Below are 26,873 nucleotides of genomic sequence, written 5' to 3' on the forward strand. Positions count from 1 at the left end.
AAAATAACTGTCAATATTTGTAGACCAGAGACACAAAAATTCGCAATCTAGGCTTGATGTAATAAATTGGAGGCTCGGTTTGCCCAGAGCAATCAAATTCCCGTCTGCACAGTTTGCATGCATACAAAGATACATACAGAAGCTCTAACGGACTCCTCATTAATGAATAGAGACACAATCTTTAATTAAACTTTTTCGCAATAAAAATAATATCAGTGAGATGACTATCCTGCAGGGTCTTAGGAGAAGACGGTGCTTATCTTGTAAGAATTTTACAAGAGTCTTGGAAGACAACCGTTCTCTTGCAATATCTTGCATGATAATTTTCTTTTGCTATATCTTGCAAGATAAACCGTGATTAGCAAGAAACCTGCAAGATCTTACAAGACAAGCGTCGGAGTTCGACTCCGGAGTATCAAACAAAATTTTTTGGCCATTTTTCCAGGCATTGTCACATAGTTTATGAGGCATTCTCAAATTTGAATTGATGAATCTGACGAGTGATACGCATTAAAAATAGTTCCAACTCTCTCATTAATTGTTATTCTCTCATCTATTCTCTTAAAACAGGAAACAAGCTGCAGGCAAAATCTTCACCAACACCAGTTGAAATGGGGGAGATTTTTGGTATCTTGAGTTGACGCATTATAAGAGCTTTTCAAAAGCGCTTATATTTGTTGCGAAGGCATAAATTGGTTAATGTGAAAGATGAGAACCGTGTTCAAAAAGTCTTCAATATGACTAAAACTTTTAATGTTTTCTTTGGAGTGAAGCAGTGCGTTTTTCAAAATGAATAAAAAATGAATTAAAAGAGAACTGCATAATATTTGTCCTGTTCATTTCCTCAAAAACAGTCATGTTCTGAATAAATTGCGTGAATATGGCTATTTGCTTAAATAACAGTCACAAATGGACATTTCTAATACCAAAATGGGGTCAATAATGGTCATTTTGGTTTAAAAATGTGACTTTTGAATGTGATCTTATTGCTCCCGTTCATGAAATTACCGCTCAAGGACAATCATTTCGATTGTTTCTATGTGCAGGAAACATTTTAAACATGCCAGTAATGATACTAGCGAAGCGTTCAACCATTAAGCTGTTTGGATTGGAATGAAAGATCAAAGTTATCCGACACAGAAAAGATTGAAAACCATCAAAACTTTGAAATTCTCTACGGGCATTTAAGCATTATTGTTTTCTAATGAAAGAGGGTTTTAAAACGATCAGCTCAAAAATATGCCAGTCAATGTAGTCAGTTCACAAAAGATATCAACAAATTCGATTTTTCCGTACGCTTGAAAATACCGGTCAAAAAGTGTTTGCTAAGACCGTTTTCCATATTATTACCTGTTGAAAACGAAATTATTTTTCTCTAATTTTCGGACTAAAAAATATGACGCGTTCGTACATTCGGTGAAAGAAATATTTCTGCAACCTTTATATGTAATATATGTGTGTAATATATGTAATATATGTAATATATGTGACTACATTTGCAAGTTTTATAACCAATCGCTTACAACAAAAGAGGAAAACATTTTTTAAGGCATCATTAAGCTTCAGCAGTTCGCGATTTTTGTTTGAGCTCATTTTTTTGATATTTTGTTTGATTACATGACAATTTACCCAATGCCATTATACCCAATGCCAAAATACACAATGCCATTATACCCAATTTACTTTGATATGTTTGTTCCATAATCCGAGTACTAATTAGCAGAAAATTGCTCTTACACGTCTCATTTAACAAGCGGATAATTTAACCCCATGTTCGGCTGTGATAGTTTCATATCAAGTCCCACGGGCCGCTGAGGCATGGCCATGTCCATTAAGCATGAAAATTTAATCACTTGTTCGGTTGTGATAGTTTTTTATCAACTCCCATGGGCCGCTGAGGCATGGCCATGGCCATTAAGGATGCTAAAACATACGGGTAATAGCGACTGCTAATTTGTTGTCGGATTATTGAACACAAATATCAAAGAAAATTGGGTATAATGGTATTGGGTACATTGGCATTGGGTATAGTGGCATTGGGTAATTTGGCATTGCGTATAATGGCATTGGGTAAATTGTCCTGACACCATTTTTTCTTGCACGTAATCTAAAACCAGATAATTGTTCCGCCCCCCACTTTTAGTGGGGAGGGAGGAACTAAAAACTCAAATGGGTTTTTTTGTTCGGACAATTTTAGCCGATCGATATATTCATCGTAGAGAGTTGTGAGTGGTATCATTAAAAAGCCCGTCTAACGTAAAATGTGGCATAAAAAATTTTTTTCTGAATTTTGTTTTCTAACGCGAGTTATCGTGGTTTAAAATTTTGTGAATATTACACCTATTTGTGAATATTAGACCGATTTTTGTTCTCCTTTTCAGGAATTTTTGTCTAAAATTTTGTCAATTTTGGTAAAATATGTAAAAATTGTTAACAATAAAACTATTGATTTTATTTTGAGAGCCAGAAAAATTTTGTTGACTGTTTTCATTTTGGCTAAAATATTGGCTAAAAATTTCAAAATTCAGCATTTTCAACAAAAATTGCCCGAAGCAAGCTACTTTTGTCCACGTTGATTAAATTTGCTTGAATTATACACCCAAAAACGTCTAAAAAAATCCTATTGAATTCGAACAAATCCAGTTTGACTTCCAGTTCTATTGAGAGAAGTCTGGCGTTTTTTGCAACCTTTACTCTATGATAATCAAAAACGCAGCAACTATTTTTGATCTTTTAACTAAAAAATTATCAAAATCTATTATATTTGAAACAATTCAGTGTTCCCTATGGACAAACAGCAACAGCAAGGCTGGTTTTCGGTGAAATCTTGCACTGTTACAATCGAAAAAGAATTCAGACTGTAATCATTCGGTCTTTGTAAATAAGTCTATTTTTTATTTTAATTAAAGAAGAGAACAATTCATATTAAAGCTCACTGTTCGCAGGTTTAGTTGGCTTCTGAAATATTTCCAAATCTATTAATCTTGTTTCCTTACGGGAAAAGTTATGGTTGTTTTGACTTTTAAAAACGTTTGTTTTTCGGATGAAAATGGCTTATTGAAATTTGCAACAATTTTTCTTTTAATTTGGTCAACTTGTTGTTTAGTGTCAGCAAAGAAAGCATGTTTCTCCTTCATCTTTTGTCCACTGAATTTAAATTTAACCTTTTTGGCGGTATTGAGCGTTAAGTTATGGTTATCTGCCTTTGATGAAACTAGTTTTTGCAAATTTTTTCGATTTTTAGGCATTGGCCTATTTTTCGCGGTTTTTTCTCGTTTTGTCACATTATCTCATTTGACAGTTCGCATATTACCTTATTGGAGTTGAAAAAGACACAATTCATCAGAGAAAAGATTTTAAAGGCATAGAGTAAGGTTTTACCGGCTTCGACGCCCCTTTCTCGAAGAGTTTACTTGAATTTTCACATGTCTTAAACTGTCGTTTTTAATTTTTCACTTTAGTTGTATGATATTTGCTGGATAGTTACAAGTTGCATTGGCTTTCTATGGAGAAAAAAATTAGCCAATATTCTGTTTTGAGTAGATAGCTGATTGCTTCATGACTTAGAAAACAATTGTTTTCAAAAATAAAAAAAAACATTTTTAACATCGCATTTTCAGTCTTTTTTTTGTATTTGTTACCTAGTCTCCCTAATTACAAGTTCCATCTCACATTATTGTCTCCAGAAGAAGGTGAAAGTGTACAAAATCTATCTTTTTTAAAGAATTCATAATGAATTTACTGGCTACAACACGGATTTTTCGCGAAAAAGAGTAAAATAATTTTTGATTTTGTCTACATTTGATGTTCTTTTTGTAGACGTAAGAAAAATTCGCAAAATTACAAATCTCAAGCTCTTGTTTTGGGCAATTAGACGAACCTATTTAATCAATTCAATTTTGAGCTAATGGCTTTCATGACTTTGAAAAAAAATTCTTTTCGAAAGGTACAAAAGTTTTACTTATTTTTGCACCGTTACACTCTGTTTCTGTCTACTGGTTACCTATAATCAATAATGAGAGGTTGCATACTGCATTATTGGAATTCAGGAAATGCTCAATTGAACATATTTTGAGGGGCAAAATTTAGGTTCACAGCTTCGGAAGCGTTTTCTCGCAATTTTTATTTGATATTTTGTTTGTTGTCACAAACCACATCCACATTATTGGAATTTGAGGGCTCATTTGAACATACTTTGAGGGGCAAGGTTTGTCTTTACTTCTTCGGAAGCGTTTTCTCGCAAATTTTAATTTAATTATTGTTGTCTCGATTTGTTGTTCTTTTTGTAACCCAATAAAAAAATGAATAACTACAAATCTTGGAGCCGTCCTATAAGTACGTATGTGATCATAAAGATAGAAGATGTTTTTTCGATATCTAATGGTTTTCATTACTGTGAAATTATTTGTTTTTAATTTAGGCCATTTTTTTAATTTTTCCTTTTTTGTTCGCTTTTGTTTAATTGTTACCAAGCCTTATTATGGAGCGGTCCCAAATATTTTCTAGTGAAGTACATGTTAATTTGTTTATTTTCTGTTTTATCTGACGCTATTTTGACCTTGTTAAAAAAGCCGACATAAATTTTGAATGTTGTTTTTGTTTGATTTGCTGTTCGTCTTGACTTGCCTTCCTTATAATGGCTGATCTCATCAATCTAATGCAACCTTTTTTACTTCATTGAGTAATTTGTTTTTGTTCGTACATTGTTTTTGAAAATTACTTGAAATAAATCTGAAATACTATCGGTTGTTCATTTGGTAGACATTTATGCCGAAAATTTGGATGAGCAGGGTTGGAACTTTATGTGCGAACGCACATTACCGAGCCTCCTTGTCAGTCTGAACATTTATAGCAGCATTTTAAGCCTCACAACTGTTTTATCTTATCATCTTAAATTTTTTTTATCCTACTTTAATGGACTGCATTGATGGGCAACTAATCTCCTCTATCTTGACAGTTTGAGTATATCATCAGTTTTAGCCTGCTTTTTGAACCAAATTTTAAAGTCTGATAGAAAGTATTTTGAGCGTATTTTAATTTTTTCTCTAAGATGCTTAGCACGGGTGAAGCTGTAGAAAACATCCATTTGTAAGCACTTAAGTTGTCTGCAAAGTAAAAGTATGCAAATTGAAACGTCTACATTCTGTGTTTTTTTATAAATAACTTTTTCGCATTCACGATAATGAAATTGCACAAAATTCCCTAATCGTTATATAGGAAGCCTAGCTTGAGTTTATTGATTACGTCATAAACTCTACCACTTTTGAAATGAATACAGGGAGTTTAATTTTATCAATTCGGAGAAATATTTAAATTACGTATGATGTTACTTATGTTCCCTTTGGTATTGAGTAATTAACATTGAAGTACGAGGTCAAATTATTACAGCAGTCAGAGAGTCCTCAAATGATTATATTGCTGCTGCTGCTGACTAATTTTTTTTCTAAAAGGAAAAAGTCGCAGACAAAATGATTATTGGATTCGTGGATTTAACTACATGTGCAAATCAATGTGCCATTCTAATCATACTCTTAATGGATCTCTTTACGACTGGGAAATCTTGAGTACAAGTCTTACAAGTTTGCCATGTCCTATAAACAATTCTTTGGCAACACTTCAAATTGAATCAAATTTTTTTTTTTAAAAATCAGTTTTCAATTCCTTTTTGAATAATCAAAGTTTGCGAAAGAATTATAAAATTAGCTACTTTATCGTCGGCATGTCTATATGCGGGATATCCCAGTATAGCTGAGAACCACTAAATGATAATCTCAGGGATTTTTCAGCTAGAAATGAGCCTGATTTAGCCGAAAATTATCCATTTCAGCCAGAATCGTCCATTTCAGCCGCAATTATAGCCAACTTTGTAAAGAAAATTAGTGAAGTATTTAATGCATTTCAAATAATTGAGATGTCTGTAAAAACAGACCGTGGTTACTGACACTTTTGGATTAGTTTTGGCTGCTTAGCCACTTTCTCTGGACCATTTCTCACCAATTTTTAGCCATTTCACGACTTGTTATGGACAAGTTTTTGTAAAATAACCCGTAAAAAATTTTGCCATCATTTTAAGACAATGTTCATGTTGGCGCCACTCCAAATCAGCAACAAGAGCAATCAGACAGCAGAAAATAACCTTTGAAACAGAAAAACGTAGAAATCGTCAGAACTCAAAAATGGTCGAAAATGAAAACTTTACAAGATGGGACCGAAATTTTGTACACCCCCCCCCCGATTTCCGGAAGAGAAAACCCGAGGGACCCGAAGTTATGGCACACAGTTAAAGTTCCCTCTAAGCTACCCATTGACCCAGCGAACGTTACTGTATCAGACCCACAAGTGTGGCTATTAGCACCTATATGGTGCAAAGTTGGAATTTTTCGATATTTTGTTATTTATTGATAATTTTGTCAGGTTGTTTATTTTACAAAATTTTAGGTGACAATTAGAGGCTCAACACCGCACATTGGAGGCATTTAGAGCCACGTAATAATCATCAGTTTGTATGCCAAAAAATAAATATTGCAGTAATTTGACATTTACTATGTAAACAAGACCTAAATCACTTTCTTGATAATCCAATCAGAAACAAGTAGCAATGATGTTATAAATGATATTTGATTTTTTCTTTACTCCCAATTGTTTGAATATAGAGACTATATTGAATTTAGAATCAGTAGAAACTGTTACCAAGAGCAGTTGGCTCTCAGATTGGTCTAAATTTGATACCTTAACAACTTTAGTCTTTTTGCTAGACATTAAGATCTTGCGAGTCCTAATTTAGTTGAGCTTTCCTATAAGAACATAGCAACAATACTAGCTACTGACTGATGCCTCACAAACTTCAGCACGAGATTGAACATATTTTATCACTAAGGATTTTCTTAACTTCAATCAACAAATTTAAAGTTACTGTCCTTTAATACGTCCGAGTGACTAATTGTGTCCAAGAATTCATTAGACAATCGGATTCAGTGAAGAATCATGCCGGCGTTAAAGCTCGAGAGTCAGGTTGTGATATATCGGTTTCGCTGAGATTCTTGAGCAGCCGCCACCTTTGGTCCGCCGAACCGGACAACAGCAACACGACCGGACAACAGCAAAACTACCTGGACAACAACAATAGGACGCGGAGAACAACAAAGATACGACAGCAACGAAAATTCAATTCGAATTTGTGGACCAACCCAAACAAAAGGACTTGGACGATAACAACTCAGCTATTGTTTTGGACAATCTTGACAAGAAGTAAACTAACGAAATAAGGATAGGATAAGACTTGAGCCTTGCATTCAAGCACCTTCCTTGTCACACGTGTTACACGAACGTCAACGAAAACATTTTAGCGAAATTCCTTACGTTGATATCTACCGGTGTTAAGGGATCGAAAAGAAATTAGCGAAAACATTGAGAGAAACAATGAAGAGTACAAATTAGCGAAAACAACATTAGATCAGGCAAACTGGCAAATGGCGCAGTTGTCTGCTCGACTAGAGGAAGAGATATCGACTATTCAATTTGAACTCAATCGTGAAGTTGAAAGAAAACAAGAATGTATCAACTATGCAGTAATGCACATTGAAGCTTTCAAAATATCTAGACTGAACAATAAAGTGTGTCGAAAAGTTGGAAGAATGTATGAAACGTTTCGAAAATCAGAGAAAACGATTGCAGAGCTTCAAAAAATCATTGACAAGAAGGTGGAGGAGTATGAGTTATTGAACTGTCCATTGTCAACTTCAGTACAGCTGTAAACAAGTAGACAAAAATTTGTTCCCAGTGGTTCAGTAGGCTACAAACATATTCACAAAGAAACCCCAGTAGTGTCAAAGGATACAGCAACTTACCAGTGCAGAGAACTGAAGCTGGAGAAATCTCTAAGTCCAGTAGCTTCGATTTTCAGTCATGGAGTAGTAGAAGAGCAACGTCTTCAAATAACTGGTTTCCAGGTAAGACTTAAAGAATCTCGCCAGCGGTTGAGGAAACAGTCTGAGAGCAGTAAACAGTTAGCGGTTGTTGAGCATATCTCAACTTGCAAACTGAGTGAAGTCAACCCCAGATCACAATCAGAGGAAATCTCAGTTCCACAAAAGGAGAAATCAAGAGAGTTTGAAATTGTGTTCTTAACAAAAGATTTGCAGGAGCTTAAGCAGAAATCACTTTAATTTGGCAAACACAGACAGGAGTCTGAGACTAAGCTGGTACAAAACCGTTGTTACCAACCGAAACATGAAGCTAATCAAAAGAAAACAATCTTCTAGACTATCTTAATGCAGCAATTGAGTAAATCGACGAAAACAGGAAACGGTTTGTACCAGCTGAGTCTCAGACTCCTGGCTGAGTCTCAGACATCCAAGAACGCATCGTTTCTACACAGAACAAGGCTCACCCAGCAGAGAAAACAAGTGAGATTACCGAAGAGCAGATGTACTACTCACTCATCTCCGAAATGACAGAAAAAGCCGATCTGGTGCATGCGACTCATTGGGTTAACGAACCACGTCAAATGCACTATGTTCGTCTACAGAAGAGACTCTCATAGTGGAAGCGGTTTGAAGTACCCCTCTGCCAAACAGAACAGTTAAGAAACATTGTGGAGGAAACTGAAACATATTGTTCAAGCAAACCTCACTACCAGATTGATGAGAATGTCAAAGTAACAAAAACATCTCAACCAATATGCAGAGGAAATTGCTCAATAGTAGCAGAAGAAGATTTCAGCTACACAACAAAGAATGAACTTGATGGGGGTAGTGAGCACGACATCTTCGAAAACATGCCTTAAATCGAAATCATATCTAGCAGTCAGTGGAGAAACTGATTCTTCACAACAAAAAAGTTATCCCAGCAATTTACAATGCGGATGACGCCATGTCGATTGCTGGCGATGGCAATATGAATTTTCATGAAGAAGCTGGCACACAAATTGGGCCGGTTAAGTTATTGCTTAAGAGACAACAAATGTTCGTTGCGGACAGAACAACAGAAGTACTGGAAAGCTCTTCATTGGATCAATTGAGACACATCAAAGGTGTTGAAGACCCTGCCAATATCGGAATCCGAAGAATGTACATCGAAAACCTCAAAAATTCCGTGTGGCTAAACGGGCCGGCATGGCTACAACGGAGCGAAGATAACTGGCCAAAGCCTTGATGTCAAGAGAACGAAATAGAACCCGAGCACGCTACCAGTTCTGTAGCCCCAGAAACTAAACCAGACAAACTATTTGACTGGAAAGGATGCAGTATTTTCAACCGAATTAGAAACTTCATTGCCACTGCATGAGGATCAAGGCGAAGAAAAACAAATCCTTCAACGCAGACAAAATCCATCAAGCAGAGCAAATATATTTTTGATTTGTTCAAAACGAAAGCTTCCCGAATGTTTCAAAGTCGATAGCAAACGGCAAAAAAGTCTCCATAACATTGAGCATCGTCAAACTGTCTTCCTTCAAAGAAGCAGACGGAACAATTCGAGCGAAAGGTCGACTGAAACATTCGAATCTTGAATACAGTGCAAAACATTCAATTATGTTGACAGCAAATCATCCAGTCATTTAACTTCTGTTGGAAAGAGCGCATAATGACAACCTACACGAGGGCACAGGGTATGAGAGAAACATTCTCCGACAAGAGTACTGAATCATCCTATTAAGAACTGCGTTAAGGAAAATCAAGTACAGATGCATAAAATGCAGAAACAGGAACGGCAACCCAATACACCCACCGATGGCGGACCTACCCCGAGAACGAATTGATGAACATCTGTTCCAATTAACCCATTGCGGAGTTGATTACTTTGGACTCTTCTGCGACGTGCTCTGAAGAGATTGTGCTACCTCTTCACTTGTCTAACAACCAGAGCCGTACACATCGAAGTGGCGCAGTCATTGAACATCGAGTCATGTCTAGCTGTAGTGGCAAGATTCATTGCTACCCAAACATGTTCATAATTGACAACAAAACAAACTTCGTTGGAGCAGCCAACGAGTTGAAAGCATTCAAGAACGACGGGGATAAAACTAAGATATAGAATGAAGTAGATCAGAAAAAGGTTGTTTGGAAATTCAATCCACCTGGAGCCCCACACATTGTTGAAATTTGGGAAAGACTACTTCAAAGTCGCAAGAAAGTCATGATTGCAATCTTGGATAACCGCAGCCTTACTTACAACGTTTTGAGCACGGCAAATTGTCTTGTACAACAAACACTTAAAGCAAGACCCCTGACAGCAGTAAGCGACGATCCAGAAGACACTCACACAAAATCATTTCTTGCTAGGACGAGAGAACGCAAGGGCACCATTCATGCCATCCAGTGATCGCTACCAGGACTTGAAAATTCCTTCAAAACGGATTAAGCATGTACCGACATGATCTGTAAAAGATGGACTCGCGAATACCTTCCACAATGGAACCAAAGGTCAAAAGAGTATGTGCGAATCCTGAAAAAAGGCAAGTTAGTATGGTTAGTAGATGACTCTGTGAAACACTGTGAGTTCAAACGGGGATGAATCATTGAGATCTTTATTGGAAACTACGGTGTTGCGTGATCAGCGAGAGTCAAAAAAGCCACATGGAAAAGTGAAACCACCAGTAGTGAAGTTAGCGCCAGTTTTCTACAATGATGTTTCCGAGATCGAAAAAAGGGCCGAGGATGCAAAAATAGGGACGAGGAAGCAACAGAAAAAAATAACCTTTGAAACAGAAAAACTTAGAAAACGTCCGAACTCAAAAATGGTCAAAAATGAAAATTTTACAAGTTGGGACCGAAATATTGTACACCCCCCGATTTTTGGAAGGGAAAACCCGAGGACCCGAAGGTATGGCACACATTTAAGGTTACCTCTAAGCTACCCATTGACCCAGCAAACGTTACTGCATCAGACCCACAAGTGTGGCTATTAGCACCTATTTGGTGCGAAGTTGGCATTTTTCGATATTTTGTTATTTATTGATAATTTTGTCAGGTTGTTTATTTTACAATATTTTATGTGACAATTAAAGGCTCAACACCGCACATTGGAGGCATTTAGAGCCACGTAATAATCATCCGTTTGTTTGTCAAAAAAATAAATATTGCAGTAATTTGACATTTACTATGTAAACAATGATCTAAATCACTTTCTTGATAATCCAATCAGAAACAAGTAGCAATGATGTTATAAACGATATATGATTTTTTACTTTACCCCAATTGTTTGAACAGAGAGACTTTTTTGAATTAAGAATCATTAGAAACTGTTACCAAGAGCAGTTGGCTCTCAGATTGGTCTAAATTTGATTCTTTAACAACTTTAGTATTTTTGCTAAGTTTTGCTAGATATTAGAATCTTGCGAGATCTAAGTTAGCTGAGTTTTCTTATAAGAAGTTAGCAACAATACTAGCAACTGGCTGAAGCCTTACAAACTTTAGCACGAGATTGAACATAGATTATCACTGAGGATTTTCTTAACTTCTGTCAACAAAATAAAAGTTACAGTCCATTAATACGTCAGAGCAACTAATTGTTTCGAAGAGATCATTAGACAATCGGATTCAGTGAAGAAGCAGACCGGCGTAAAGCTCGAGACCAGGCTTTTATATATCGGTTGCGCTGAGATTCCTGAGCAGCTGCACCAGTTCAAATGCTCGAAAAGTTAGTTAAAAACGTTGAATGGAACAGTCAATTATAAAAAAAAATGTGTATTCGTAAGAAGCAGTTGATCTTAATCAGTACAAATTTAAGACTTGCACAGAAATAATTTTGACTCGCCGTTAAGTCTGGGTTGCCAATAACCAGATTTTTGACTGAATTTTTACATAAAGGAAGGTAAAAACATTATCAACAAAGAATCCCAGCTGAAAGAATCCATTTTTTGGTATACCAGCAGAAAAAATTTACAAATAAATTACCTCTTGAAAAGTCTATCTTACAAGCTCAACTGTTTATATCTATTAGAAAGAAGACTTTAGAATTCTGAACTTTCAGACCACGTGACCACATATACGTGATCAACTTTTTATTTGATTTTTCTATTCTAAATGTACACAAACTTAAGTCCAGTATAATTTGATATTTGTTCACAAACTATATTGAGCTACCACTCAATAATTTACCTCTAAAGAAAGTTAACAATAATTTTTTTAGCCAGTTGGGTATAAACTTATTCTTTCAAATCCCACTCTTTTCAACAAGCCATCAGTCGGATAAACGGTAATGATTCCTGTAAGATCGATGCTAGTGATTTCATGACACGCTCCAGTGATAGTTTATATTTTTTTCAGTGTAGACATGGGAGACAGCAAAAACGATTTGCAGAAAAATGTTATGTTCGTGTAGCCAAGTATAGCAATCCTTTTCCTATTTGATGCAGTCTCTCTTGGTGTTCTCATCAATACTCATCCCCATGAAATTTGAAAGAAAGTTAAAGGTATTCTTGGAGGCAAAAAGTTTACGCAATTCAAGGAGTACTGCAATCCCCAGGTGGGGATCCATTTTACATCCTGAATTAAAACTGAGTACCCAAAATAGAAGTAAACAAAAATGATTAAAACCATGTTTTGATTTGTTTTCTAATTATTTCATTTTTAACATTGAGGCAATTTAATTCAGAGAATTATAGAAAAACTATTGTGAAAGTAAACATGACCTTAAAAGCAGTTAAAGTAACAAAAAATATCAATTTAACCCTGTTATGGCGAATTTTACTTATTTTTAGTGTGCAGGTTTTTTATCAAGTTTCAACATACTCTACGATTAAAAAAGAAGTCAAATCATTTTTTAAAAACACTGTTTGTACGGGTAACAGTGTTTGCGCCAGTTAGTGTTTTATTAAATATTTCAAGTTTTCGTAGTATTTGTTGATGAACTTTATTTTTTGCTAAAGTGAAAATTGAGAGGAAAAAATCGAAACAATATAACAGAAGCAAAACATACTAATATCAAAAAACATAATTAAAAAGTCAACACGACAAAAAAATGTATTTAAAAAACTTGTAAGATTTCACGGCTTAGTTACTGAAAACTAGACATTTATCAAAAGTATCAATTTACCATTTTAAGTTGGATTGCATGATTTTTCTGACCACAATTAGTGGGGGAAAGAATGTTTATCGGGGTTTAATGTTTTGGTGAACATTGGGAGTTTTTCAATTTTTTTTTCATTTTTTGAAAAACTTCTTCTGCTGGAAAAAATTAAAATTTGCTCAATGACAATTAAATTTTTATTTGTTTTGCGATAAGACAGCAACGCCGAATTCTTTTGTTTGATAGTTTTGCAAATGTAAGGCTAATTTTTCTGATAACTGATTTTTTCATAAAAATCACCACGAAGTCAAATTCTTTTGCTGAAATTTCCTCCCATTGTCAAAAATCGTTGCCTTCAACCTATTCAAACAATTTTTATAACCTGATATGCGGAATAAATGAAATTATTCTAGCAAGTTCACTTGGAACAGCTGTTTTAATATTGTTTTGGCAATTTAAGTCGGCTTTAAGCGTTTTTTCAGCAACACTTTCAATCTGTTTTAAGTTCCTGGAAAGGCATTTTGGCAATAAAAACAGCAGCGAAGAACTAAAGAGGGAAATGTTGATCTCATCCTTGCTGCCTGCAATCGTAAAGATTTTAGATTTTTCATGTTTCTCTCTTTTTAAAATTTGTCCAACATTTTTAAAAAATATTTATATGCCTGTCAGAGATTAAGTTTGACCAGGTATTTTATTCACAGTGGAATAAAAAATGAAGCGCTAACATGAGTGGTTCGAAAACCTATATTGTTTTGAGCTGCTGATGAAGTGCCGATAGTGCAACGAAATGTTACAACGAAATTCCGGATTTCAGAGAAAATTTTCTCACGAGCGTTAAATTAAATTCTCTTTTCGTTCTTTTATGTTGATTTGTTCAACGAAAACTATAGCAGTTGATATACGTGATCTAATTTTGCATATACGTTTAAATTGGAATCGAACAATGGGCAAATTTCATCTTTGTGACTTTCGGTTTTCATAGAAAAATGTTTTGAGTTTTTGAGTTATGCAAAAACTGTTTCGTGGTAATTATAATTATATACCTAGTATACAGTCTCGATTTTGGCAGATTCACCCGATAGGTTAAAATAATTACTTTTTTTTTGAGAGTTCTCACTTCATTAATTGAGTTTCCCCTTCTTTTTTTTACTTTTTCTTTTATTTCATATTTCGATCTCATTGCTGATAAGTATGGTTGTTCTTTTGAAAAAGGACTGTTTATTACATACATGAAATTCTTTGGATAGATAGCTGAAAATTTATATGACTTTAAGTATAATTTTTTCAAAAAGTTTTGATGAAAAGTCTTTGAGTTTTTGAGGTTTTCCAAAATTTTTTGATGTTTTTGATGTCTTAGCACATAGCCCATATTTGGCACTTTCACCGGATAGGCTAGGAAAAACTTAATTTGTTCTCGAGATCCGCTCCAATGAATGCACTATACGGTGTTTTAATGGCTTCAAAACTCTGCGTGTTTACAAAACTTTTGTGTTTCCATTTTTTGTTCTTTTTGTATTTTCAACTTTCAGTCTCATTGCCGGCATATTTCGTCGTCTTTGAACAGGTCTTATTTAAAAAAACAAGGATTTCATTGGGTGGATAGTTCAGAGCTTATATGACTTTAATATTATTTCTTTTTAAAAATTTTTGATTCAATATTCTTTGAGTTTTGAGTTTTTCAAAAATTGTTTATGGTTGTTGATTTCTTAGCAAATAATCTCACTTTTAGCATGTTTTTCTGATCGGCTAAAAAACCACTTTTGTTTTCAATATCTTTCTAAATTTTTTTTCAATGATTTTTATGGCTTGAAAAATATGTGTAAACGAAATTTTAAGGTGTTTAATTCGCTTGTTGTTCCTTTTGTAACTTCATCTTTCGGACCTATTGCTGACAAGTATTGTCGGTCTTTTAAAGAGCATTAGATAGCACATACATGGACCTAATTGGATGGATAATTCACGGTTTAAATGAAATTAACCATATTTTTTTCAAAAAGTTTTTATTTTTGAATTCGAACTCATTAGACCTGATGACTTTTTCCAACTGCCTTATAGCAAAACAAAGTCTAATATTTCAGTGATTTGATTTCAAAGACCGGTTCTTTAATTGTAATACCGTTTGTTTCTGAAAAATCTTTGAAATTTTTGTTTGTTTTGTTTTTTTTACATCAAAAATCATTTTTACATCTCAATAGTATTGACTATTTCTAACTGATGCTTTTGGTTTGCAATATCGGTTAGTGTTTCCAGTGTATAGCCAAATTTTTCATTCCGCGAAATTTCAAATTTTGTGTAAATTTCAATGCTTTGCTCCTCAATTTTTTTTGAACACAACTGATTTTTAAATTCAATGGCAATCCAATTCGGAAACTTCGTCTACATGACTTGATTCGTTAAGCTAGTTTTATAAGTATTGGTCTGCAAAACAAAAAATAGGAATTATTTTTTTTTGTTTTTTTAAAATTTTTTATGTATGGCGGTCTGAATTGTTGTTGATAAACAAAAACTGGTGTTGCAGTTAAATAGTTCGAAGTCACGTTCTCGGCTTTCCCCACAGTTGTCAATGAGGACCTATCAAATATTTTTATAGACCTTTTTCGACGTTTGTTACAATCATCTAATCACGGGGAACGAAAACTAAGAGCCAACGTTTTTGTTGATATCAACCACTTAAACAGCTTCCATTTTTCACCTGATTTGAGAAGACCTCGTTGAAAAAACCTCTATTGTGTTTTTAATTTGCATAACATTTTCATTTATTTCTCAGCAATTTTACTTTTTGTGAAGCTTTTCTTTCTTTCTCATCAAAGTTAATGCATCTTTTTTTGTGAATTGCCCACTTACTGAAAGAATGATGTTAGCTGCATGACAAGAAATGCTATGCTTTGGCTGAGGATTTTGATATATTTACTTTTTTCAAACAATTTTCCAAAATAACTTTGATTTTGTAGTTGTCCGTTTTTGATATTATTGTAGCTTTTTTCTAATTTTTCTAAAATCTTGTTGTATTAGTTTTGAAAACGCGTAACATGCATTGCATCAACATGTTGTGGTGGGCTTTGGATAATCTTAGCAAATTACTTTTTGATGCCATTTCAAACTTTTTCTGATTTCTTTATTTATTTCTCTTGTAAGCAGGCTCATTTGTTTTGCTGAAAATCAGAGGCTGCTCCTGCTGAAAAATTTCTAACCATCAAGTCATTGGTCAATTTCTTTCAAAAACCTGAATTGGATAAAATTAGAAATCCAAATCTTAATTGATATTTGGCAAAATTTTATGTTTACCTGATAAAACTACTTCTTTTTTCTGCTTGAGAAATTGCGTTAGCTTAATTTTTTTAGTCTCTTACAAATTTTTTGCGCATTTCTATTTTTGTCCAGGCCAGTGAAGTGTAATAAGTAACATCACTGGTATACACATTTGCCCATATTCGAAAACAATTCAATTATCTTTGAGGAATCAATACGTTATTCTATATTTAAATTGTCCAATCTCTTGTTCATTTGCTGACAAGAAAGCCAAGAATGTGGATGAGCTGGGTCGGAACATTAAATGCAAACGAAAATTTCCAAGCCTCTTTGTTTATCTTAATAAGAACAGTAAATATATACAACTGAATTGATTGGAAAAGTTCAGAGTGAATTTTATTACTTCTAAACAAACTGACCTGATGTGACTAATGGGTGGGTTATCAGAAACGGGCCCTTTTGTAACAGATACGCATGCCTATATCAGTAATGTTATGGAAAAGTTCCTTTCACACAATCAACTGTCATAATCCTCTGGCCCTGAAGCCATAAAATGTACTTTAAGTCACACTTGTCTTATTTTCAAATATGACCAAATATGTTTTGAGAGCAAGCACTGTCCAAATTTAAAATAAACTATCGAGAGCGCTGCAAAAATAAACCGTTGGACACGTTTTTGTCATAAAATTCACGCGTACTTTCTTGAATAATTCTACCGGAGGATCGTTATTTGATAAGTCAAGCGGTAAATTAGAATATTACAATAAACTAAATTCCCTCCGCTGTTGGTATGTGAAAAGCCTGAAACGTGATCAGTTAGTTAGTGATCCTTTTTGTAAATAAATTTCCTAATAACTTCAAACGGACTTCCCACCTTTTCACTGTTTAATACCTACTCAATTGGGTCGACAAAACAGGCCCACGGAAAGATAATATCTAGATCAATCTTCAGTTTTTCAGTTTGAAGTCCGGTCATGTTAAATTAATTAAATCAATCTTAAGCAGACATAAACAACCACAAAGTAAATCGTGCTAACAGTGGAATTTATATGAAAGCGTGAATTTTCGGGGCCATTTGGTTGTTTTATTCGGGGTTACTGCTCAATTAAAGCCAATTGCGCAACAGCGACTGAGATGTTCAAATCAGACAGTCTTGAATACAAGTGAAATACTTCTTAATCACAAAGAATCTCAGGGTAGCCACTCAATTAAACTTAAGTTATGCCTCAACTTATATTTGGGAAAACTTCAGTCGGTTCAAGAATTACGGACTAATGCCTTTTAGCTCTGCAATCAACGGCAAAAATCAAAAACCGTTCAAAATGACCACAATTTCCTCAAAGTGCCAGTTTTAAAAAACATAGGAAACATAGAAGACAGGCGAGAGCTTCTCAAATATGTTTCGCCAAAATTTCCGCTAAAGTTTGGTTGGGTTCTCAAAGTCACCACACCTGTTTCGTTTTCCTCACATCACGGGTTGTCTAACAACAGGAAACGGGGAACCTCATGGATCATTGAAAAACTCAACGCGCATTGTTTTCAATACCTACTCACCACGGTACCAGCAGTATTGTAATAAGTGCGTTAATATGTTAAAGTTTTACTAGTTGTTCCGACCCCTCTTGAGGGGGGAGAAACTATATACTCAAATGGGTTTTTTTGTTCAGACAATTTTCTCTGATCGATATATTCATCGTAGAGAGTTGAGACTGGTATCATTAGAAAGCTCGTCCAGCGTAGAATATGGAATTAAACAGATTTTTTTATTTTAGTTTTTTACAGGGAGTGATTGAAATTTAAACTTCTGAGAAAAGTAGAGTGAATTCCGTTGCCGAAATGTTCGCCAATTTCACTAAAATTTGTTAAATCTTTTATGAACAGTGTTGCTGATTTTATTATTAAAGACAACAAAGTATTGTTGATTAATTTGATTTAACTTTTTTACTCAAAAATTTGGGCTAAATCTTTCAAAGCTCAGCCTTTTCCTTTCAAAGCATCACAAAATAAGCTTCTTTACTCCACTTTGATTAAATTTACCGGATGTTCACCCCCAATCAACACTAATACAGTCTTTGTAGACTCAAAAGGTGGCTATTCTTACTTCAAATTCTGTTGAGAGTGCTCTGTAATTAAAACTTTGCCGGTTTATGCTAGCTTTACTCGTTGATTATCAAAAACAAAGAATTTACTGTTGAGTTTTTAAATAACAAATTATCTATATCTATATAATTTGAAAAATTAAGTGTTCCTAATTGACTAAAAGCCTTAGCAGGGCTAAATTTGACCAATCTCGGACGGTTACAATCCAAAACAATCGGGATTGTAATCTGTCGATCTTTATTTTCTCCGACTTGGACACTTCTGTCTTGAAGAAAGTAAATGAATTTTTAATTTTGTCTCTTACTGTCGTTTTTACTTTGTCGTTTTAGTCGTATAAAATTTCCTGTTTAAGGACACGTTTTATTGGCTTCTCATTAAAAGATATGTGAGCAGATGTTCTGATATTGTTAGATAGTTGGCGGCTTTGTTTATGGTTACCTAGTCTCATTAATTACAAGAAAAAACAACAATCTTGATGTCAGGAAAAGTTTCAAAAGGGATTGGTGTCACCACAATTTTTTTAAACAATTCGTTATGACATTACTGCCTTCCACACCGGTTTTTTACAAAAAAAAGTAAAGTGATTTGATTTTGTCGTATTTGACGTTCTCTTTTTGCAGACGCAAGACATATTCTGGATAACTTTAGGTCTCAGGGGCTTTCCTTGCACGAATAAACAAACCTTTTTAGTTGTTTCTTTTTGTAATCAATGGCTTTCATGACTTTAGAAGAAATTCTGTTTCGAAAAAAAATCAAAATTATTATTTTCACTTTTGTCTACTAGTTACCTAGTCTCATTAATGCAATGCTACATACTACATTATCGGAGTTTGATAAAAGCACAATTGAACTTAATTTGAGGGCCAACGTATGTCTTTACGGCTTCGACAGCGTTTTCTGGCAAGTTTAATTTGAATTTTTTTGTTGTCTTTTTGTTGTTCTTATTGGCGTCATAATATTTGAATAAGGACAGGCCTTAATGCTTTTCTATAAAAGCATTGGTAATCTTAAACCTTCGGGATAATTCATTTGATTTTCATTTCTTTGAAGTTAACTGTTTTAAAAAAAATAAGCGAACTTCTTAACATTACTGTTTTTGTTGTTTTTGTCTAATTGTTACCACACCTTTTAGTGGCCTGGTCCCATATCTTTTCTGGTGATTTATAAGTCATTTTGTTTAGTTTCAGTTTGATCTGACGGTATTTTGTCTTCGTTATAAGCTTTTGTTTTTAAAAACGGACATAAATTTTTTTATGTAATAAATGTTTGTTGTTGTTGATTGATTTTGCTGTTCGTCTTAACTCGCCTTCTTGTTATTGGCATATATCATCAATGCAGTGCATAATTTTTTTTACACCACTGAGTAATTTGCGTTGGAAGCTATCTTTTCGTTCATACACTTTTGAGTTTTTTTTGTGTTTTATTTGTTTTTTTTGGGATTCCCGAAAATAATTTTTGGGTTTTTCTATCTGTTCCTCATTTGGTTGACAATTGTGCCAACATCGCGGATGAGCGGGGTCGGAACCTTATGTGCAATCGCACATTACCGAGCCGTCTCGGTTTTTTCAAGCACGAAATCAAAATGTTTCAAGCTGGAAGCTAACCTACCTCCAATCGAATTTTAAAAAAATTGAAAATATATTTTATTGACAGTTTTCTAGTAGGCCTGTTAGCTCTTCGGACGGATTGGATATCTCATTTTTGACATCATTTTTCAATTAGGAGGCAAAAACAAAATTTAGGAGAGGATGTGCTCAAATGAAAACGGTATGATTTAATTGCAAAAAACATCCGTTACATACCGTTTTTCTTTGAGAAAGACAATTCAAAGACTGAGGTCAAAGTGTTTATCAAAAAGCACACAAATTTTCTTTTGCTTTCAAAAATTTTTATGAAGTCATCTTTCATAAATCGCACTGAAACATTCGAAAAATTCTATTGACTCCTACTTTAATGTGGGCAAAAATTGAAAGTATAAAAATTGAAAATGTGCAATTGGTTTTTTTCCTACCTTTTTCAACGTATAATTATAGCTTGAGATAGCCTCAGAGTGCTAAAAAGCATGACAATATAGAGTATTTGTAATTAGACTATCATTGTCTTTATCATGTCTGTAATGTGCCAAGGTGGTACACTAAGAATTGTTTTCATATAAAATTTTTGATATCGGCACTAGCCGTGGTCTGAATGATCTTGAATCTCATCGTATTCTAATTATTTTCAGGAAAAACGTCATTTTTTTCGTTGTTTTTTACTCAACAAAACGCTGCTTGTCGAACAAAAACTTGTTTTACTTAGCCATATTTTTTACTTTGTGATCATATCAGATCTTGAATAATTTGAAAAGAATTGAAATAAAAAGTTTTTTAATTCATCCCTGTGGAAAATGTTTTTGAACTGGTCTGGCTGCTAAGTTCGGGGACTAAAATTTTGCCACCAGTTGCGTATACATAAAATAAATAAATAGACAGAACAGTTGCCTTTCAGTACTCTGACAAGAAAACAACTCATAATGCAAAAAAAATCAAGACAATCTGCATTTTTTCTGCAAGAATATTTTAACCAGGATATCCTTTTTCTGTTCAGGATACTTTTTTTCTCACAACAACATTGCATAAAGTTGCAAAGTAATCATCTGTTCTCCCCTGGGAATAAAAAAATGAGAAAAATTTTATGATATGCATACATACCTTTTTGCGAACCGTTAACAATTTCGTTTGATAGGTTCAAATACTTTTTGAAAGTAATATAAAAATTGAGGTTCACAAAATGTCAAAAGAAGAATGTCTTTGTCAAATTTTAACAATTTGCTATGTTGAAGATGTCAGAAATTGAATTTATGATGGGTATTTTATGTGGTGTGGAGTAATGACGGAAATAAACTGGACGAATTGGTGATTAAGTTAGCATATAATTTAGTTAACCACTGGTGTATTGTGCGTGATGAAAGCGCATGGATGTGTAAAAAGAAGTATGAATAAATGATGAGAGCAGAGCATTCAGTTTTGGTCATGAAATATAATAGCCATACTTTTAACTATTGGGGCATTCGTCGGACGTAGTTATCGTGTTGATGTGAATGATAATGAAAATATAATGATGATTGTGGTTCCTGGGATCGAGGTTAGCGACCGATTTGAACAGAAATCTGAGAGTGCTAAATTGGATGTATTGCGCGTGAACAAATCGATGGGATCAATAACAAACAAGGTATTGTAATTGAGATTGTGAGGGGGTGTTAGGGAGGGTAAGAGTGCAGGAGATGACGGGTGGTGGGCTGTAACGGATTGGGCAACCTCTAGATTGTTCAATTATTTAACAATCATTCAATATTCTGTGTCTTAAAACACACTTGCATTTCCAGGCGCAGCTTTTAGTCTTACGTACAGTAGGCAAAATAGAACTGGACACAAACACAAATGGGCGGGACGGGTTTTAACCAGATTGAGAAGAAAGAATGAGGAATGTGCCAGAAGCAGAACTGGTGAAGACACAAAAGACAAACTGATTAATGCGGTACTGCTGTGTTGTACTGGGATTGTGTCAGGATGTAAGTAAGGGAAAGGATATTAGTTTAGAGGTGTTCCTGGCCAAAGTGACACAAATCCCAGCCTCCCTCTCTCTCTCCATCTCTGTACCAGCTTTCATCCATCCAATATCAATTTCCACAGCACCCTATCCATAATCTAGCCCCCTCACCCTCTAAACGCACACACACTCTCTCTCTCACACACACACAAACACACACACACTCACACACAATCACAAGCACAAGCACACACACACAAAAACACACACACACACCACAAACACACACACACACACACACCACAAACACACACACACACACAAACATACATACGTACATACATACATATACATAAATACATACATACATACATACATAGATACATACATACATACATACATACATACATACATACATACATACATACATACATACATACATACATACATACATACATACATACATACATACATACATACATACATACATACATACATACATACATACATACATACATACATACATACATACATACATACATACATACATACATACATACATACATACATACATACATACATACATACATACATACATACATACATACATACATACATACATACATACATACATACATACATACATACATACATACATACATACATACATACATACATACATACATACATACATACATACATTCATGCATACACTCATACAGTTGCACAAACATGCAGGCAGATAAAAAATAAACACACGTTTCTTGAAACTCTGAGCATTTTGGGGTGGGGACTTACATGTACCAAGTTCTGATTTAAAATTCAAGTGACAGCACTTTTTACGGAGCGTCAAAAGCGCAAGCGCTCTTATTCATTTTTTATCTGACAGCCAAAATATTGGAACGAACTGCCCTCCTGCCTGATATAAAAAAGCACACCCTAAGTCAAACTACGACCCCCACCCCACCCTCACAACCACCCCAATGCTCATCAACACTAATCTTAACCCACAGGTAAAGATTTAGCAGCCTGGAGGAGGGGCGTTCAGAGATTGCCGAAGGTGTGATACAGTTGGATTAGGGGATGAAACAGGGAACATTGGGAGGGCATTAATTCTTTTTTTCTCTCACCCTCAAGACACATAGACAGGACCTCAAAAAACTGGTAAACATTCATACTACAACGGATCGATGGGGCGGGTGAAAAAGGTGTATGGGGGTAGAGGATCTGCTGCGGTATTTCAAAACGATCTCAGATCCAATTTATAACTGTGAAGAAACGTTGAATTAACTTTCCTTAATGTTTTCCTAAACTATTAGAACAAAGAGGCGTGGTTTGACGACTTTTACATGCCCTGTAATGGATTTCGATTTTAGCCTTAAATTTCTTTAGTTAATCTTGAATTCTTTTAGAAAGTACTTAGAGACAAGCATGCGTCCGTGTGAAATCAGTATGACTTTACTTCTAACATTAAGGCAAAATTATATTTACTATATATATTGTGAGACCAATTCAAAGATTGAGGTCGTCTCATCTCGTCTCCAGTGAAATTCTTTTTATTTAGTATCATTACTATTCTATCTCCTAGCAGAATGGGTGAACTAACGAGTCGTTTTTACAGTTAAGAAGGCAGCGTAAAAAGGCATTTTAAAGTAATTTATTCCACCGTGAACAACGAAGGCACTGCCTGGTCATTGTAACCTCGATATCCTCTAGGCCACCCCGAAGACAAAGCCCGATTGAATGACACATCGATTGACTGATCTTGATAATATTAACTTTATGAATCATTGCTGAATCATAAAATTTCCCAGACTGCTCTTCAGACTGGCCAGATTATGATCATTTCACTTTCTAACCTATTCAGACTAAAAACGACAAAAAACAACATCTCTGAAAAAGTTCTGAACGGTACAAAACCCAATTCTGTGTTTAATGTGGGCGTTCTTATTAAACATATCGTGAAAACTCTGAACTAACACTTTTCTCAGACTAAAACCGAAAAAAGAAGAGGAAAAAGGAGGTTGGACAACAATTAATTGCATCTAAGAAAACGGAATCGTAAATAAGTTTAATAAAAAATAATATATTAAAAAAATTGTTTCAAAACAACTACTAGTTTGATTTTTTCATCTTTGGATTAATAGCTAACATAATCAAATTGTTCCAATTTTGAAAAAAAAATGAATTTCGATGTGGAGACATAAAAATTAGAAGCCGCAAGGGGTGGGGTGATGGGCGGTTGTTGGGATTACTCAAGTGACGGGGGATAGCTGAGTAGCCGTTTCTGCTTAGACTATTCAGGAGTGGTGGGGATTTGCTCATATAATCTTGAAAAACAAAGCAATTCTTGAAATCAAAGAAAAACAAAACAAGCGTGAGAAAAAACAGGAAAGAGTTTTGCTAAATTTGTACTAACTTTAACTCGTTTTGCTCTGTAGTTTATGTGCCAGGTATTTTGCTGGGTAATTGAGCTCCCTGACTGAACGTCAGGGATCAGTACACGTCTTTTAATCATTACTGATTCAGTGAACTGCAATTCTTGAATCAGTACTGAGTCAGAGCTCTGAAAATGCAATTTTTAGACTTGTCACGCGCTAAATCAAGCCTTAAGTCATGACAAGTCTTGAGTCAAGTCTTGAGCAATTCTTTTCCCTATCAATGGCTGGCCTAAAAACTCTTCAAGGTGAAAAAAGAAGCACTATACAGCGCGAGCACTTCCACGAAGTTCACTTGATAGAAAATTAAGAAAATTCTGGTATCGCCCAAAGATACAAGTCATGGCCACTTTTTTCTGCCCATGGAAAAAAAGTTTCACAGTTTCGGTGTGAATATATGAGACATTCTAAGTTTGTATATGCTCAATTCAGAAATAGCTTGCTCATATAAACAAATTTCTCGTAAAACATGCTGACAAATTATTGCAGTTTTTGAAATGCATTAATTATAAATAATTTCTTCTTAAACACTACTTTGCTTAATAACTGCTCAAAAATCAAAACCTTTCAAGTCTTGGCCAAATTTTGACTCAAGATTTGCCAAGTCTTCTACAAGTCTTGTCTTAGAATAGAGAAGTTTTGAAAAAGTCTTGACATGTCTTCACAAGTCTTTAGATTTGAGATAAGACGTGATCATTACTGAGTTGTCAATTCAAGACATTTATTTTACTGGAAAGTATTGATCAAGACTTGAAATTTGTTCCTGGCTAGTTTGACTGGTTGTTGAAAAATATTACCCTGAAAAATGTGTACATGCATTGCTTGAAAATTTAATTTGCTTTTCGAACAATTCAGAACAAGGAGGAAATCAATATAGCCAATTTAAAAAACAAAAAAAAGGAATGTTCAGTCAAAATTCTTGAAAGAAAACTACGTCTCCCCACTGTTCACAAACAAAACGAAGAAAATCTAGAGGATTGTGTTTGTTTACTGAATTATTATTTATCATCGGAAAAGCATGTATCAGTACTTACATTTACTTACAGCTATAACATTTTAAAAGGGCCTGGTGATTAATACTAAGTCAAACAACAAAATCAAACTCCAAAACCGTAGTTCTGCTCATGGTGAAAGTGTCATTTGAAAAATCAATTTTATTGCAAAAGTTGTCAATATAATCTGGCTTTTTCACGGTTTCGTCGGGAACTGCCGCTTAAACTTTGAGTCCCGACAACCGAACACAAATTTACTAACTCTCATGAGCAAAATGCATATCGTCGAATAAATTTAACCAAATCTGATTTGTAGCTTTGTATACGCCACTACAGTATTCCAACCCCCCCCCCCCAACCAACCTCCGAGTTTTCAAATAAAACACTAAACCTTCACTTTGACATCGCATTCTAGCTTCCAGAACAAGTTAAGTTGACCCAAAACAGAGAAGCTTCATTCCATATAGTAAAATCAAAAACTCGATCATACAATAGGTAGCCATAGCTGTAGTTTTTTATTTAATGTGATAAAATATCAATTTACAAATGGATAGCATGTTTCAAGATTTCTTTTATGTACAATTTCGAGTCGGAGTTATTTTTGATTCAATATTAATATGGGGAGCGAATTGACTTTATGCTACATAAAAAACTTGGTTGTTCAGAATTAGTCAGAATTCAACTTTTATTTGACTTTACAGACTTTATTTGGTTATATATTGAGAATGAGCTCCAGCTTCAGGTCTCTATCCACGACGATTTCTCATAAGATCATGACAAAAAGAAATGACTACTGACAAGCAAAGTTCCAAAGAATTATTTTTAGCTTTTGTCAAAATGCAAATTTCTTTCTAAAACAGAGCGGCCAACACAATCAATCAAACATATATTTTTCATTATGAAACATTTTTGGCTCTTCTATTTTAGACTCTCCTATTTTTGTCTAGTAGTTGCAAAATAAGAGCAGATGAAAACTTGCCAAAATTCATATCAGCATACCAAACATTAAAAAAAATTCTGTTGAAATCGTGGCGGGGAGAAGAAAAAATTTGCCTTGATTTTATAGCTTATCAAAAAAAACCTCCTACTTAAATGTTTTCTGCAATAAACTGGAAATTTTCAAAACTTTTCCAAAGCCTCATGCAGTTTCTATAAATATGTGGCCGTAAAAATTGTAAACTTATGTTACATTTTCTCTACAAAGAGAATTAGTGAACTAGATTTTATGGTTTTAATACAGCAGAAAAAAGTATGTTGATTGACTTCTCTATAATTTCCCAGCAAAAAAATGAAAATTGATTTATGAAACACCTTCGCAAACAAATGCATCTGAAAAAGTTTTAAAACGAAATTTCCGCGAGAACAGAATTACTTTAAAACGGCAGAAAAAAGGACAGAAAAAAATTGTGATTAATGGTTTTAAAATATTCATGTGTGTTATTGTTAGTATTTTTATCTTGCCGATGATATATGATAAATTATTATTGTTATAATGACCTTGAAATTAAAGCTTTTTTATTACTTGTAACTTACTTCATAAAATTTGTTGCCATTTTAG

The 26,873-nt window shown here is 34.4% G+C and overlaps 1 protein-coding gene across 2 annotated transcripts in view; it reads right to left on the minus strand.

The window, feature by feature from the left end:
• The window catches only part of LOC142358686 (uncharacterized), a 110,498-nt gene extending 89,391 nt beyond the window's left edge, over window positions 1-21,107 (minus strand). Inside the window, exon 1 of one of the 2 annotated variants that reach the window (XM_075410198.1) lies at window positions 21,048-21,107. The gene's annotated coding sequence lies outside the window, so the exon portion shown is untranslated. Of the gene's footprint in view, window positions 1-16,676; window positions 16,697-21,047 lie in introns of those variants that run through there. The other variant, XM_075410200.1, reaches the window with a different exon arrangement.
• Window positions 21,108-26,873: the final 5,766 nt, after the last annotated feature.

The sequence above is a fragment of the Convolutriloba macropyga genome, chromosome 2 (assembly GCF_964194025.1).
Source record: "Convolutriloba macropyga chromosome 2, txConMacr16.3, whole genome shotgun sequence".
NCBI classification, from domain to species: Eukaryota; Metazoa; Xenacoelomorpha; order Acoela; family Convolutidae; genus Convolutriloba; species Convolutriloba macropyga.